Raw genomic sequence first — 12,464 nt, 5'->3', positions numbered from 1 at the left:
AGCATTAAAACTTCATACGATAACTGAAAATTCAATAACTTGCCTTTCCTTTGAATGTCCATCCTTAACATTATCATCTGTTGCATTTACCACTGGCATGTCGGCCAATGTCTCCTCCCCCGTAGGCATTTTGATACATGTCTTGTTCGTGGACACTTTATCCCCCCAATGCATCCGTTTTGTGAACCTTGGCTACATTTTCTGTTTAAATAAATTGGAAGATGAACAACTATAAGTGATAATTAAAAAGGTCACCTAGCACAAATATAATCCGACCAAGTAAATCTAGTACACCCAAGTATAGTACAGAATGGACAATAACATCCGTAATTCCAATCAGTTAACATCCATAAGGCCACACGAATAACATCAGGAGTCTTATATACATAACATCCAAACTAATAAGACAAGATTTAGCTATTCGTAATACTATTTAAAGTCACTAGTATTGGCATTACTTAACGGGAGAGAACACATAGTCATCAAAATTTATTATGTTATGGAATTAATGCTAAAACACAAAAAGATGTATTTACATGTGTAAGGTCTATTGCCATGCTCAAAATAAGTATCTCCAACAGTTTTTAAAATATAGATTTACTAGCTACAGCATCAATATCACACTTCTAAAATTAGATAAATAATTAATTACTTTATACATGGTAAAACTTTATATACGATTAAAAAGACGCAAAATCTAAAAGATTTTTATACTATAATAATATTAAAAAGACGCAGGTTAGAGCAATAAAAGTTTATAACAAAAGTAATAAATCGTTGAATTGCCTTTTTTTGGAAGGTTGTTGATCAAATTCAGCAAGTGATGCATGACCAGCCGGTATGTCGGTCTCGTTTTCATCTACCGTGAGAGCTTCTTTACGAGTCTTTCTATTAAACTTTATTTTTTTCTTAATGCATCCTCTCTTTGATACATGGTTGTGCTTTTTTGGTGACCCATACATTCTTCCAATTAAATTTAGAAACTCCTACAGTGGACAACGTATAAGTTTTATTTACGTTAGAGCTTAAAAGCAGTGATCCGATTAACATATCTTTCACACTTATCACTATATATATATATCATATGCCTCACCGAGTGAGATGTGCTTTCCTCTTCATCCATCTTCTTCAGATAAACAAGCGACCAGTCTCTGATCCACGGTTCTCTCCCATTATATCTTCCTAAATCTCTATGCTTGTTAGCATGGAGATATATAATCTGAAAGTTATAGTAATTGTTATAAACAAGGTATACTATAAAATAACAAACAACAAATCAAATGTTAGGGATATACGGCTCACCAGTAATGCGAACATACATCCATCCACTGTCTTCTTCCCTACACCCTGAAACCTCAGAACTCCTCCAATTAAAAAATCATAAATGTACCTCGCCCAATACATCTTCCTTGGGTTCGATACATCAATGGCAGCCTGTATGTGTATGTCTGAAACAGTGGCCTTCGGCGAGGGAAAGAAGAAACACTTCACTATCAACATGATAAACTGTCTCCGGAAGTTGATTCTATCGACATCGGACTGCATCGAGCATGTGATAACATCCCTTTTCAAATCTGCTTGTGTCTTTCCTGTGAAGCTGTTAACAAGTCGGTGCTCTGCTGCTGTTTCTGGACTTTTGAAACTATCCCCTGTCAAGCACAAAATTGAGTCGATACAGTCCAAATCTTTAATGGCTATTTTAACCGAAAACATATACTCAACGAAAGTACTGTGGATAAATTTTTTTCCTTTTCTCCCTATTTTATTTGAGGATTGCGTACCATGGTTCGGTAGTCCAAAAACACCGCGCAATTGATTCAACTGATATGAGAATTTTTCTTGTTCCGACGACCAAAGAATTTTCATCCCGACTATATGATGATGCTAATGCAACCATCATATCTTGGTTGACAGCCCATTCAGGCACATATTGCAGCCAGCCAAGTCCCATGTTCTGCACCTCCTTTAGTTTCTCTCTGCCCACGCCTGAGTCTAATTGCTTCATAACTGAAGTCACGCAACATGGCGAGCACCTAGATACTAGTGTTTTCTACACAAAAATTCATAATCAGCACAAAGTGACAACGAAGGAGAATGTGGGATTTAACATTTACTATCAAAACACAATATCCCAAGTTTACAGTTAATTCACCACTTACCATCCAAGGTACCTTTTTTGGTCCACCAGTTTTTTTTTGCGATCCTCTTTCGGGATTGTTATTCTTTTGTGTCTCTTTTTTGCTCCTGGTACGAGCCATAGCTACTTGTTTTTTGAACACCTGTTCACAAGAAACTGCTATATATACTCAAATAACCCACTTAAATTAATCATTAACATACCAACATGTTTATCAATATCATAGATATGCCAATATTATTTTTGTTTATAATTTATTAGACATCACGATGCCCAAATCCATTTGTCAGATCCCTTTGGCACACTTCAAACCTGCTCTTTTGCATACAAACAAATTTAAATAGCTGTATTTTTTTCAAATTCTAATGTATAGAATTATGAAGAACACAATCTAGGTGTATGATGAATATATAAGGCACAAATTATTAATTATTAAACTTATGATAGGGAGTTTTAAATTTCGTTGACAAAATCTAAGTCATCTGTCTTAGTTAGTACTTAAAATAAATCTCAGATTCAAGTTTAAATATTTTAACATTAACGCTAAGCAAGGTATAACAATACAAGGGTTAAAGTTAATCAAAAATAAAAAATGAATAAAAAATAATAAAAAGTATGAACGAAAGTAGAGTAACTAACATCATGTAAATTATTATAGAGAGTAAATAAACTTTATTTTATTTCAGAGCGTGTAATTATATATTTTAACTATATATATAAAACTAATAGTAATTTGTGTTATTTAATTTGAACGGTCCCAAATTGCACAACTCATACTTTTATATAGAAAAATGCACAATGTTATACGTACCATTTACAAGTACTGTATTTTTCTTGTATATTTCTTTTTATATTTGACATTAAAAATAATTAATAAAGAATATAAAATGATAAAAATTTTTGTGTTTTATTTTATGCTGATGGATACAAGCATTGATGGTGGAAGAATAAGAAGAAATATAGCCAAAACTTTTTTTTAGTCCACATCACCGTCTATTATATTCTTCCCTTCCCCAATTCATCACTGCTCTCTGTCTCTCTCTCTGGTGATCGAGGGTTCTATGATTATTTGATTTTGGTAGTAGTGGAGATAATTAAGGAATGGATGGAGGTGCAGAAATGTTTGTTGGGAATTATAAGTTAGGAAAAGTGATTGGACTTAGAGAGTTTTGGTAAGGTTAGAATTGCTCAACATTTACCAACCGGTCATAATGTTGCTATCAAGATCCTTAACCGTCACAAGATCAACCAAATCAAAATGGAAGTAACTAATCAAAATTCAGTGAATTAATTTGTTTAACTACATATCATTACTTAAATAGTCATATATGTATGTGTATGTTCACACTAAAAAATTTCATGCAAAATTCCAACTCAACATTTTATAAAGTTAAAGCAATTCAAACTAAAAAAATCAAGGCATAACATCTCTATTCAACTGTATCTAGAAGGATTTTTTTTCTTCCACATGAATAAAAAAAAATAATTTGCCAAAAACTTTAAGTATTCCTAATGTACTCCCACCATAGTTAACTACCATAATTAGTCAACTACTAAAAAATACACAATCTAAATGACACACATGATAAAAAAAAAACCTTTTTTGGTGCCTTTCCTTCATCTCCAGCCCAAAATGCCATCTTTGCAAGTTTTTCCCATTTCCCAAACCCATCAAAGTGAGATAAAGAACAAAAATTTTATCGTTAACATCGACTCCAACCACATGCAACAACTGATAATGTAGCCCCAATACGCCAATTAATCGAAACACAATTAATAGAAAGATAAAACTAGATAACATACCTATAGGAGTCGGAGACAAGGCTATGAGATGCTCAGCTTTTCCAGTGGATACTTTCGAAATATGGAGGCAACTTGAACGAAATGACTGCTTCATATTTGTCACATTATTAATTACTTGAAAGAAAGCACAATACCAAGTATGAAAAATAGCAATTCAAACCACATGACATATAAAAAATCAGGGAACCATGACACACCATAAAATTAATGTCTACTTATCACGGTTAGACTTAGCCTGATTTTGATGCTTAATCACAATGCACCCAAACAAGTTCATAGCATTTTTTTTTCAATTGTTAAAAAAAATATTCATAGAAAATGGGGAATTGAAATATTGATATAAGGTCTTTTAATAAATAGATTGTCATATTGGATAACATCCATGAAAGACACACCAAATCCCATTGAAGAGTTACGACAGAAATTTTGAATGGTGTCTTGCCATATCCATAATCAATTAAGAGGAAATACTCTCTGCCAAAATAAAAACAAAAAAAATACACAACTCCACCTAACACACAGTATCAAGATTCAAGAGTAATATATACTGTAACATATAATCAGAACATGTCATTCACATTGCAAAACGATTCAATGAGTTTCAATAGACCTTTCAGATAATCAAAGTCCAAAGCCCAAAAAGAGGAACCGAGCGAGCGAGAAAAGGGTTTTACTTACCGTGAAAAAATGCTAGTGAATGCGAATATGGTGAAGATGAGAGTGTGAAAGTGAGAACTGGAAATTGCGTTGAAACCGTTGGGTGCGAGAATGGCGCAGAAGAAAAAGGGATTAGAGGATGAAACGCGTAACGGCGTGTTATTGCAGAACAGAGGCGCCGGAAAACAACAAAAAAACACCCCTTTTCTGCTACCTTCCCTTCATTTTTACTCCCAAAACGTGATCTTTTTCCAGCTATTCCCTTTTCCCTATTCCCAAACCCATCAACATGAGATAAAAATCAAAACTTTCATCCTTAACATCAACTCCAACAACATGCAACAACAGATAATGTACTCTCAACATGCCTATTAACGAAAAAATGAAACTAAATAACATACCTATAGGAATCGGATACAGTGCTATAGAATGCTCCGATGATCTTGCTGCTGGGTTTCTCTTCTCTGCATCTTTCCATTTTCCTGGTTCCTGGGGTTATGAAAGGAATGAAATGGGAGAGAAAAGTTTTGATCTTTCACTCTATGTAATTTCTTCGTGTATTTGGATGTTAATTCACTGAACTGAAATTGCATTTTATTAGAATTAAATATAGAGGAGAGATTTTTAGGGATTTGATTGAGATGAAGCAGAAATTAATTTTGGGAATGAAATTAATTACTATAGGAATGAAGAAGAAGAAACGGTGATAAGTATGTTATTGATAAGCAAGTGGAATACACTCTCTTATCATGAGAGTGGAATTTAGTTTGTACTATATCTATAATATACTCTTTTTTTTGGCTACGTAGCACTCCCCTATATAAGAATAGCTAAGTACCTTAAGAGATAGTACATTTCTCTCTTCCAAGAAATTTCATCGTCAAAGATGACCCATGAAGAAAATGAACCACTCTCAAACTTGGAAACAACTGATAAAGTACACCACATAAAAGTGGAGGACAATTGCAATAATTCTAGTTCAGGACAACCAAAATTCGGAAGGTGATACTTGCCTTTTAACGGCTCTACTATCTCTTTTGCCTTATTATTTTAGTGACACGAATATATATATATATATATATATATATATATATATATATATATATATATATATATATATATATATATATATATATATTATTCAGCCTTCACCTTTAAGATTGTGATGTTTGGCATCTTACTTAAAAAACTCACATTTTCTGAAATTTTGTGTTATCGTTGAACTACTTCTTTTGAATGCCATGCAGGACGACTTCGTGACACCAACTTTATTTACCAGTTCTTCTCGAAGTCAAGACGAGAGTGGCAAGCTTTTGAATTGCCCAGTGGGACAAGTCCTCTCATTTATCAAGGTATTTTTCAATAGAACACATACATTTGACAAAGATTAAGACTTTTTACTACTGTGAGATTATTTAAGTTTATCTGTTATCGAATGATATGCATATTAAAATTTAATATTTTACACTAGGATGTGAAGGAATACGTTAAAATAGATTGCCTGAATACTTGAGCTAACTTGTTGTCAATGGAACGCAAGATTGACATTCTTGTTGCTCAGTCCAAAAAAGAAAAGGAAGACGACGTCCAAAAAACAGGATCAATCTCACCGCCAGCTTCGTTGATCATACCCGAGGGCCAAGATGTTAAGCCCATTGTGAAATCGTCTCTGTCTTTAAGACCATTTGTAAGCAAGCTTAGGCCATTGGGAGCTGACACACCCGCAATGAACGTTTTTACTGACGTGGTTGACAATGACGAAGGTGTTGTAGATGTGTCAAAACTGTTGTCTAGAAAATCTAATACCAAGACTACTCCAAGCAACAGAAAAAGGGAACAAGTGAGAGCAGAAAAGAACAAGAACAAGTTCAACATCAACTTGATTAGTGTGAATTCAAACAAGTCAATTGGAAATCTTGGGAGCAACCTCCGAAAGCAAACTTCCCCACAATCGGTATTTATTGCAAATGACATTTAGGGTCCATTTTGATTGGTTGATAATGTTATTTTTTCCAAGATATATCAAATTAATTTTTTTATTCCAATTAAATAAAATATACCAATTTTCAGCTAGTATGTTAGACACATGGCGAACAGATTTTCATTGGCTTTGGATATGGTCCTTAATTCAAATTATCTGTTCAACCATAAACTTTAGTTAATTTGTTACAGAAAAGTCTCGGCCAACACTCACAGTTGGAGCCGGCAAAAAATTAGTGTTTTTGCGATCAAATACTAAACCTCTGAAGATTCCAAGAGTTAGCAAAATATCTGCGGGTGGGGAGGCAAGGAACGCTGAAGAGCATAGTGCTGAACTGAACAAAGACAACAAAGACAAAGAAATATACTGTTTCGATGTTACAAGGGTAAGAGTCTTCTATTAAATAATTATTATCATGGGCCTAAGATGTTTAGACTAATATTTTTTTTTAAATAATTTTTATTATACCATGCTCTCCTGTCAAGATGCAATAAGTTCTTATTTCCCCTTAGTTTTCATTATGTCGGAAATTTTAAAAGTTATCTAATGTTAATAGGCAAATGATTTTTGTGTTATCATTTTTTCAATGACACGTCTATATAATTCCTTTTAATAACGTATACATAAATTAAAGTAAACTTCTAATAGCTATGTTAATTCATAACCAAGTTGTTATAATACTTGGTAGGGCATGAAATGCAAATTCAAGCTAAACCCAAAGATGAGTCTCAAATCTGAAGAAATTCAGGGCGCTGCATTCATATTTTCTGCAGAGCTAGATGCAGGGTAACGCTCATCCTTAGTTGCTACTAAGGCTGGCAATGGGTAGGGTAGGGTAGGGTTTGGACTCTACCCTAACCCTACCCGCGGGTTGAGAATCTCTCAACCCTAACCTTACCCGCACCCTAAAATTCTAAACCCTACCCTACCCTACCCTACCCGCAGAAATATCAAATTTTTTCAAAGTAAATATAAAATTCAATTATTTCGAATTTTATACGTATTAATAACATAAAAAATAAAAAATTAATGCTCTAAATTACTAAATTAACTAACTAGTTTAGTGGTTGTTCACTTATTATAAGTTATTACATAAGAGAGGTTGTGGGTTCAATTCTCACTTCCTTCACTATATAGAGAGATTTTTATAAAATATGTGTTATATATGAGGTGTGGGTAGGGTAGGGTAGGGCACACCCTAAACCCGTACCCTACCCTACCCGCAGGCATACCCGGACCGTACCCTACCCTACCCGCTGCGGGTAGGGTAGCCTACCCTACCCGACCGGGTTGGACCGGGTTGGATACCCGCGGGTAGGGTATGAATTGCCAGCCCTAGTTGCTACAGTATAGTCATTGATTATTATAAGTTTTTTTTTATCACAATTTGGTTTCATATTCTTTTTATTTGTTTATTCTAGAGAAAAGCTTCTTAAGATAGGAGATGTGACTGCAACTAGGAAGGATTTTGAGTCGCTCTGTCCAACACAAAAAATAAGTGAGAAGATATTGTGTAAACCCCAAAAAATTAGCGAATAATTAACCAATAAATTAATTTTTAATAAAAGAAATCAGAAATGTGAATTTTATATTAAAATAGGAAAGAGCTCATTAAAACGAGAATTTTGACACTAATTTCAACGAATTTGGCCCAAGATTGGGCCGAACGGGTTGAACCGGTTGAACTGGGCCCGTATTGGGCCCTTGGCCTAGCCCACAAAACCACCCACATTTAAGGAAGATCCCTTCTTCCTCCTTATTCAGCAGGAAAGAGCTGAAGTAATTCAAGGAAAGGGGAAACAAAACAAAACCCTTATCCTCCATTCAAGTTGCCGTAACTTTCTGCTCCGAGCTCCGATTGTGGCCACACGACCACCACGTTGAGCTCTACAAATCTACCGGAACAATTTCATAGGTAAGCCACTCTATCACCCCAGCCTCCCTATCCCTTAATTTTTGAAATTTAAGAGAATCCAAGTTGAGAATTTGTTGATTTTGGTCCTCTAGGTTCGAATTAGCTTGCAGAATTTGTTGGACAAAGCTCTCTTGGTCTGTGGGTATGGTGAGGTCTCTAACCCTAACAATTCTTGGTTTTAGTATGCTAAATTGTGAATTTTGAATATGTATATGATATATGTGTATTAGGATTGTGTATAAGTGACTTGGAAGCTTGGTGGAGTTTGGGGAATCATTGCCTTAGAGATTTTGGACCTCCTGGGGCTGTATTTGGTGCATGAGTGAGTTGTCTTGGGTAATACATGAAAATCAGCCAAGGTATGATTTAGGTTTCACGTATTTAATATATAATGTTCTGTGAAAACTTAGGCTAGATGACCATAGGGTAGGAATTGAATGCATGTGTATGTTAAATTGTTTAGTGCCTTAAGAATAATTGTGAACTAAGCTAGGAGTTGGTTGTGGTTTGATATTGAGGATGAGGTATAGAATGTTGTGTGAAGCTTTGATGATGATTGGCAAAGTGTTAAAGATTGAATGTATGTATATGATGAATGAGTGATGACATTGTTAGTTAGTTGCAGAAGTTTATGTATGAAATGATATAATATTGAGAAATGGTTGATTTGGATGATGGTGGTGCTATAAATGATAGATTGTGGTATTACTTGTATGAGTAGGATGTGGTTTTGAGTTTGGTTTTTGTAAAAATTCAGGTTTGAAGTTTTGTGTAAATTTGGTTTTTGATCAAACTTTGGTAAGCCATAACTCGGTTTCCGGATCCCCCAAATGGTTTCAAATATATTTTATATGAAAATTGGGTCTGTGAAGTTTATGCCGTTCAAAGAACGGAGGAAAAATGATTTAAAACAAAAAAGTTATGCGCGTTGAAAGTTTGGGATTAAAAATTGAAATTCTGCAGGTTTTTCTAACTTAGTCAAATTTTTGATAAAATGTACGCCCATGCGTACGCGTGACATGGAATTTTTGCGTATGCATACACTTCATTCGCGGACTGTCGTCCCTGCCCCCTTTCTATGCGTATGCGAACAAACCTATGCGTATGCGTAGTGGGCCAGGATGCATGTCCACGCGTACGCGTGGCCAACGTGTACACGTGACATGGGGTGCATGCGTACGCGAATCTCCTATTCGCACACTGCGCTTCTGTTAGGCGCACATGCATATGCGTAATAAGGGGATATGTATGCGAACTGGTCCGTTTGTATGCCCACGCGTATGTGTGACCCTTGTTTCAGCAAAAATGGAGTTTTGTGTTTTAAAGCTTAATTTCAAACCTTTAAACCTCTATTTTCATTTCTTTGGTCATAGATTTTGTTAGTAAGCCTAGTAATGAGTTGAAACTAGAAAAAGGTGGTAACTTGGGGATGAAGAAAGTTTATATATATATATATATAATATTTCAATTGTGAAACTGGCTAAAGAAAGGAATAAATATTGCATCAGAGCACTCTTTCTTAAAAGTGTGACCCCAAGAAATGGTGGAAGGTGAGGATCCCCTTCCTTGTTCCTCTTGGTATTATAAAATCGCCCTCAGCAAGATGGTGGGAGGTTATGATCCCCTCCTTTGTTCCTCCTAGGCATATGAGAACGTACCTCCTGAGTAGACGCAAGGGTTATGGTTTCGCCCCACTTGCTTCAGGTTATGATAAACTATGTATAAAGATGCAAACATATGATGTATAAAGTAATTTTACAGCCATAATGAATGATTATGAGATGTTAATAAATGAATTTGAAATGATTATCTGAGATACGAGTTTTCCTGGGTAAAATATCGTGGCTTGCCACCACTTGTTCCAGGTTGAGACTCGATACTCTGTTGACCTTACGTCGTAAGGGTGACCGGACACGTATAAATTCCCAGGAATGGTAACCCCCATTGAGTAAAGTTATATATATGAATGTATGAATTATGAATAAAAAGAGAAAAAGCTATGCATAGACTCATGGGAACGCGACGGGGAACAATCCAGGGTTTAGCAGCCGGACTTGTCGAGTTGGCTTGATAACCGACAGATGAGCCTCATCAGCTATAGGGTAGGCATGCATCATGTGCATATTGTTTGAATTGTTTTATTATGCATTAACTGGGAATGCCTAACTGCTTATAACATGCTAGTTGTTATACTTGCTATTTGTACTATTTGTATTCTACCTGTGTCTGCCTTTGTTTGCTTGTTTGTCTTTGTAATTTCATTGGAGATGGAAGAACGGAGGAAAGGTGGAAAGATTTAGGATTCTAGTTCAATTTTAGTTAGATTTAAGGAATTAATTTAGTTTAGAAAGCCTTAGAGAATCACCCTGATTCATGGATTCTGTTTTAGTTATTTAAGGTTTATAAACTGAGTGTCGGCGTTCTAGGATTGCCTCTGGCATTCCCAGGACCTTATATCTTGTGTGCGTGGCACCTTTACCATGCTGAGAACCTCTGGTTCTCATCCCATACTATGTTGTTGTTTTTCAGATGCAGGTCGAGAGGCACCTCGGTAGGCATCTGGAGCTTCTGCAGCGAAGTAGTTTCTTTTGGGGATTCTTTTGATCTTTTAATATATGTATATATAAATCTCCTCTTATATACTTGTTTATTTTGCTCTTCCTAGAGGATTATGGAGAACTAGGGTTTTATCTTGTATCTTGGATTTTGGGGATATATATATATGTATGTAAATATTCTCCGGCTAGCCTTGGCTTCGCAGGCTGAGTTAGGAGCTTGATATTTTGTACTCTTGATCCTCTACTCTTGTCTTCTGTATATATGTGTTAATGAACTTTAGTTTTCTTCTCACGCAAGCAATCCTTATTTCTGAGTGTTGCGCTTTTTATTTTGCGATTTTGTTTTATCTGTCCTTTAAGGCTCTTAGTATACTATCTCTTTATTATTATTATTATTATTATTATTATTATTATTTTAGAGGTCGTAATATCACACCGCCTCTGATTTACGGCTTAAGCATAAAGCTCTGTGCGGTAGGGTGTTACACAGTGACGGATCCAGAAAATTTTGGTAGTGGGGGCAAAATTTATATAACATGATAATAATTTTTATAATAAAATTAATATGTATATATAAAAAATTAAATATTAAATTATCTATTAACCATTATATATCTATGTATAAATGCATGTATTGTTTAACTTATTTTTAATTTGTATTTTATATTTTAATATATATTTTATACAGATAATTATTTTTTATGTACATATAGCATGATTATTGTTATGATTATATTTTGTTATTGTAAAATATGATTAGCCTTCAAAATATCTAATATACAAATTAAAATACTAAAATAGTAATTTAAATAATAATAATAATATATAATTTAAAATTCTAATCTTTTAGGTTTTATATTTTTAAAAAATTAAGTAATTTGTCTCTTAACACTACCATCAAAATTTTTCTCTTTTCATATATATTACTAAATAATTATTTAAAAATTCACTTCCCAACACAATTAGAAGCCGACTCTTATTGATATTCATAGTTAAAAAAGTTCTTTCAATTAATATAGTTGCTACGCAAAAATTAAAGCTAATTTGAAAAGAAGATAAATAATATTCTTTTGAGTTGATTTTTAAAAAAGAACACTAATTTCATTTAAATCTGAGAATTGATCATTCTAACGAATATCTAATATAAAATTTTTAAATTGACGATTAAGTACTAAAAGTTGAGTAAAAAATTATTGTGGGGTCAAATTTAATAATCTAATGGGGACAAATAAATATTATTATCATATACTACTCAAAAAAATTCTAAATCGTAGTGGGGCGCTTGCCCCCACAACACTGCACTTGGATCCGTCCCTGGTGTTACATATTGTACTTACTTGACTGTCTTGAAATGTGTCCATAATCAGACTTTATTGACATGGAAAAATGTCTGGAAACTTCCTCCCAGTTTTG

This window comes from Arachis hypogaea, chromosome 20 (genome assembly GCF_003086295.3).
Source record: "Arachis hypogaea cultivar Tifrunner chromosome 20, arahy.Tifrunner.gnm2.J5K5, whole genome shotgun sequence".
NCBI classification, from domain to species: Eukaryota; Viridiplantae; Streptophyta; class Magnoliopsida; order Fabales; family Fabaceae; genus Arachis; species Arachis hypogaea.
The sequence above is the reverse complement of the archived record's forward strand: the minus strand, read 5'-3'. Positions refer to the sequence as shown.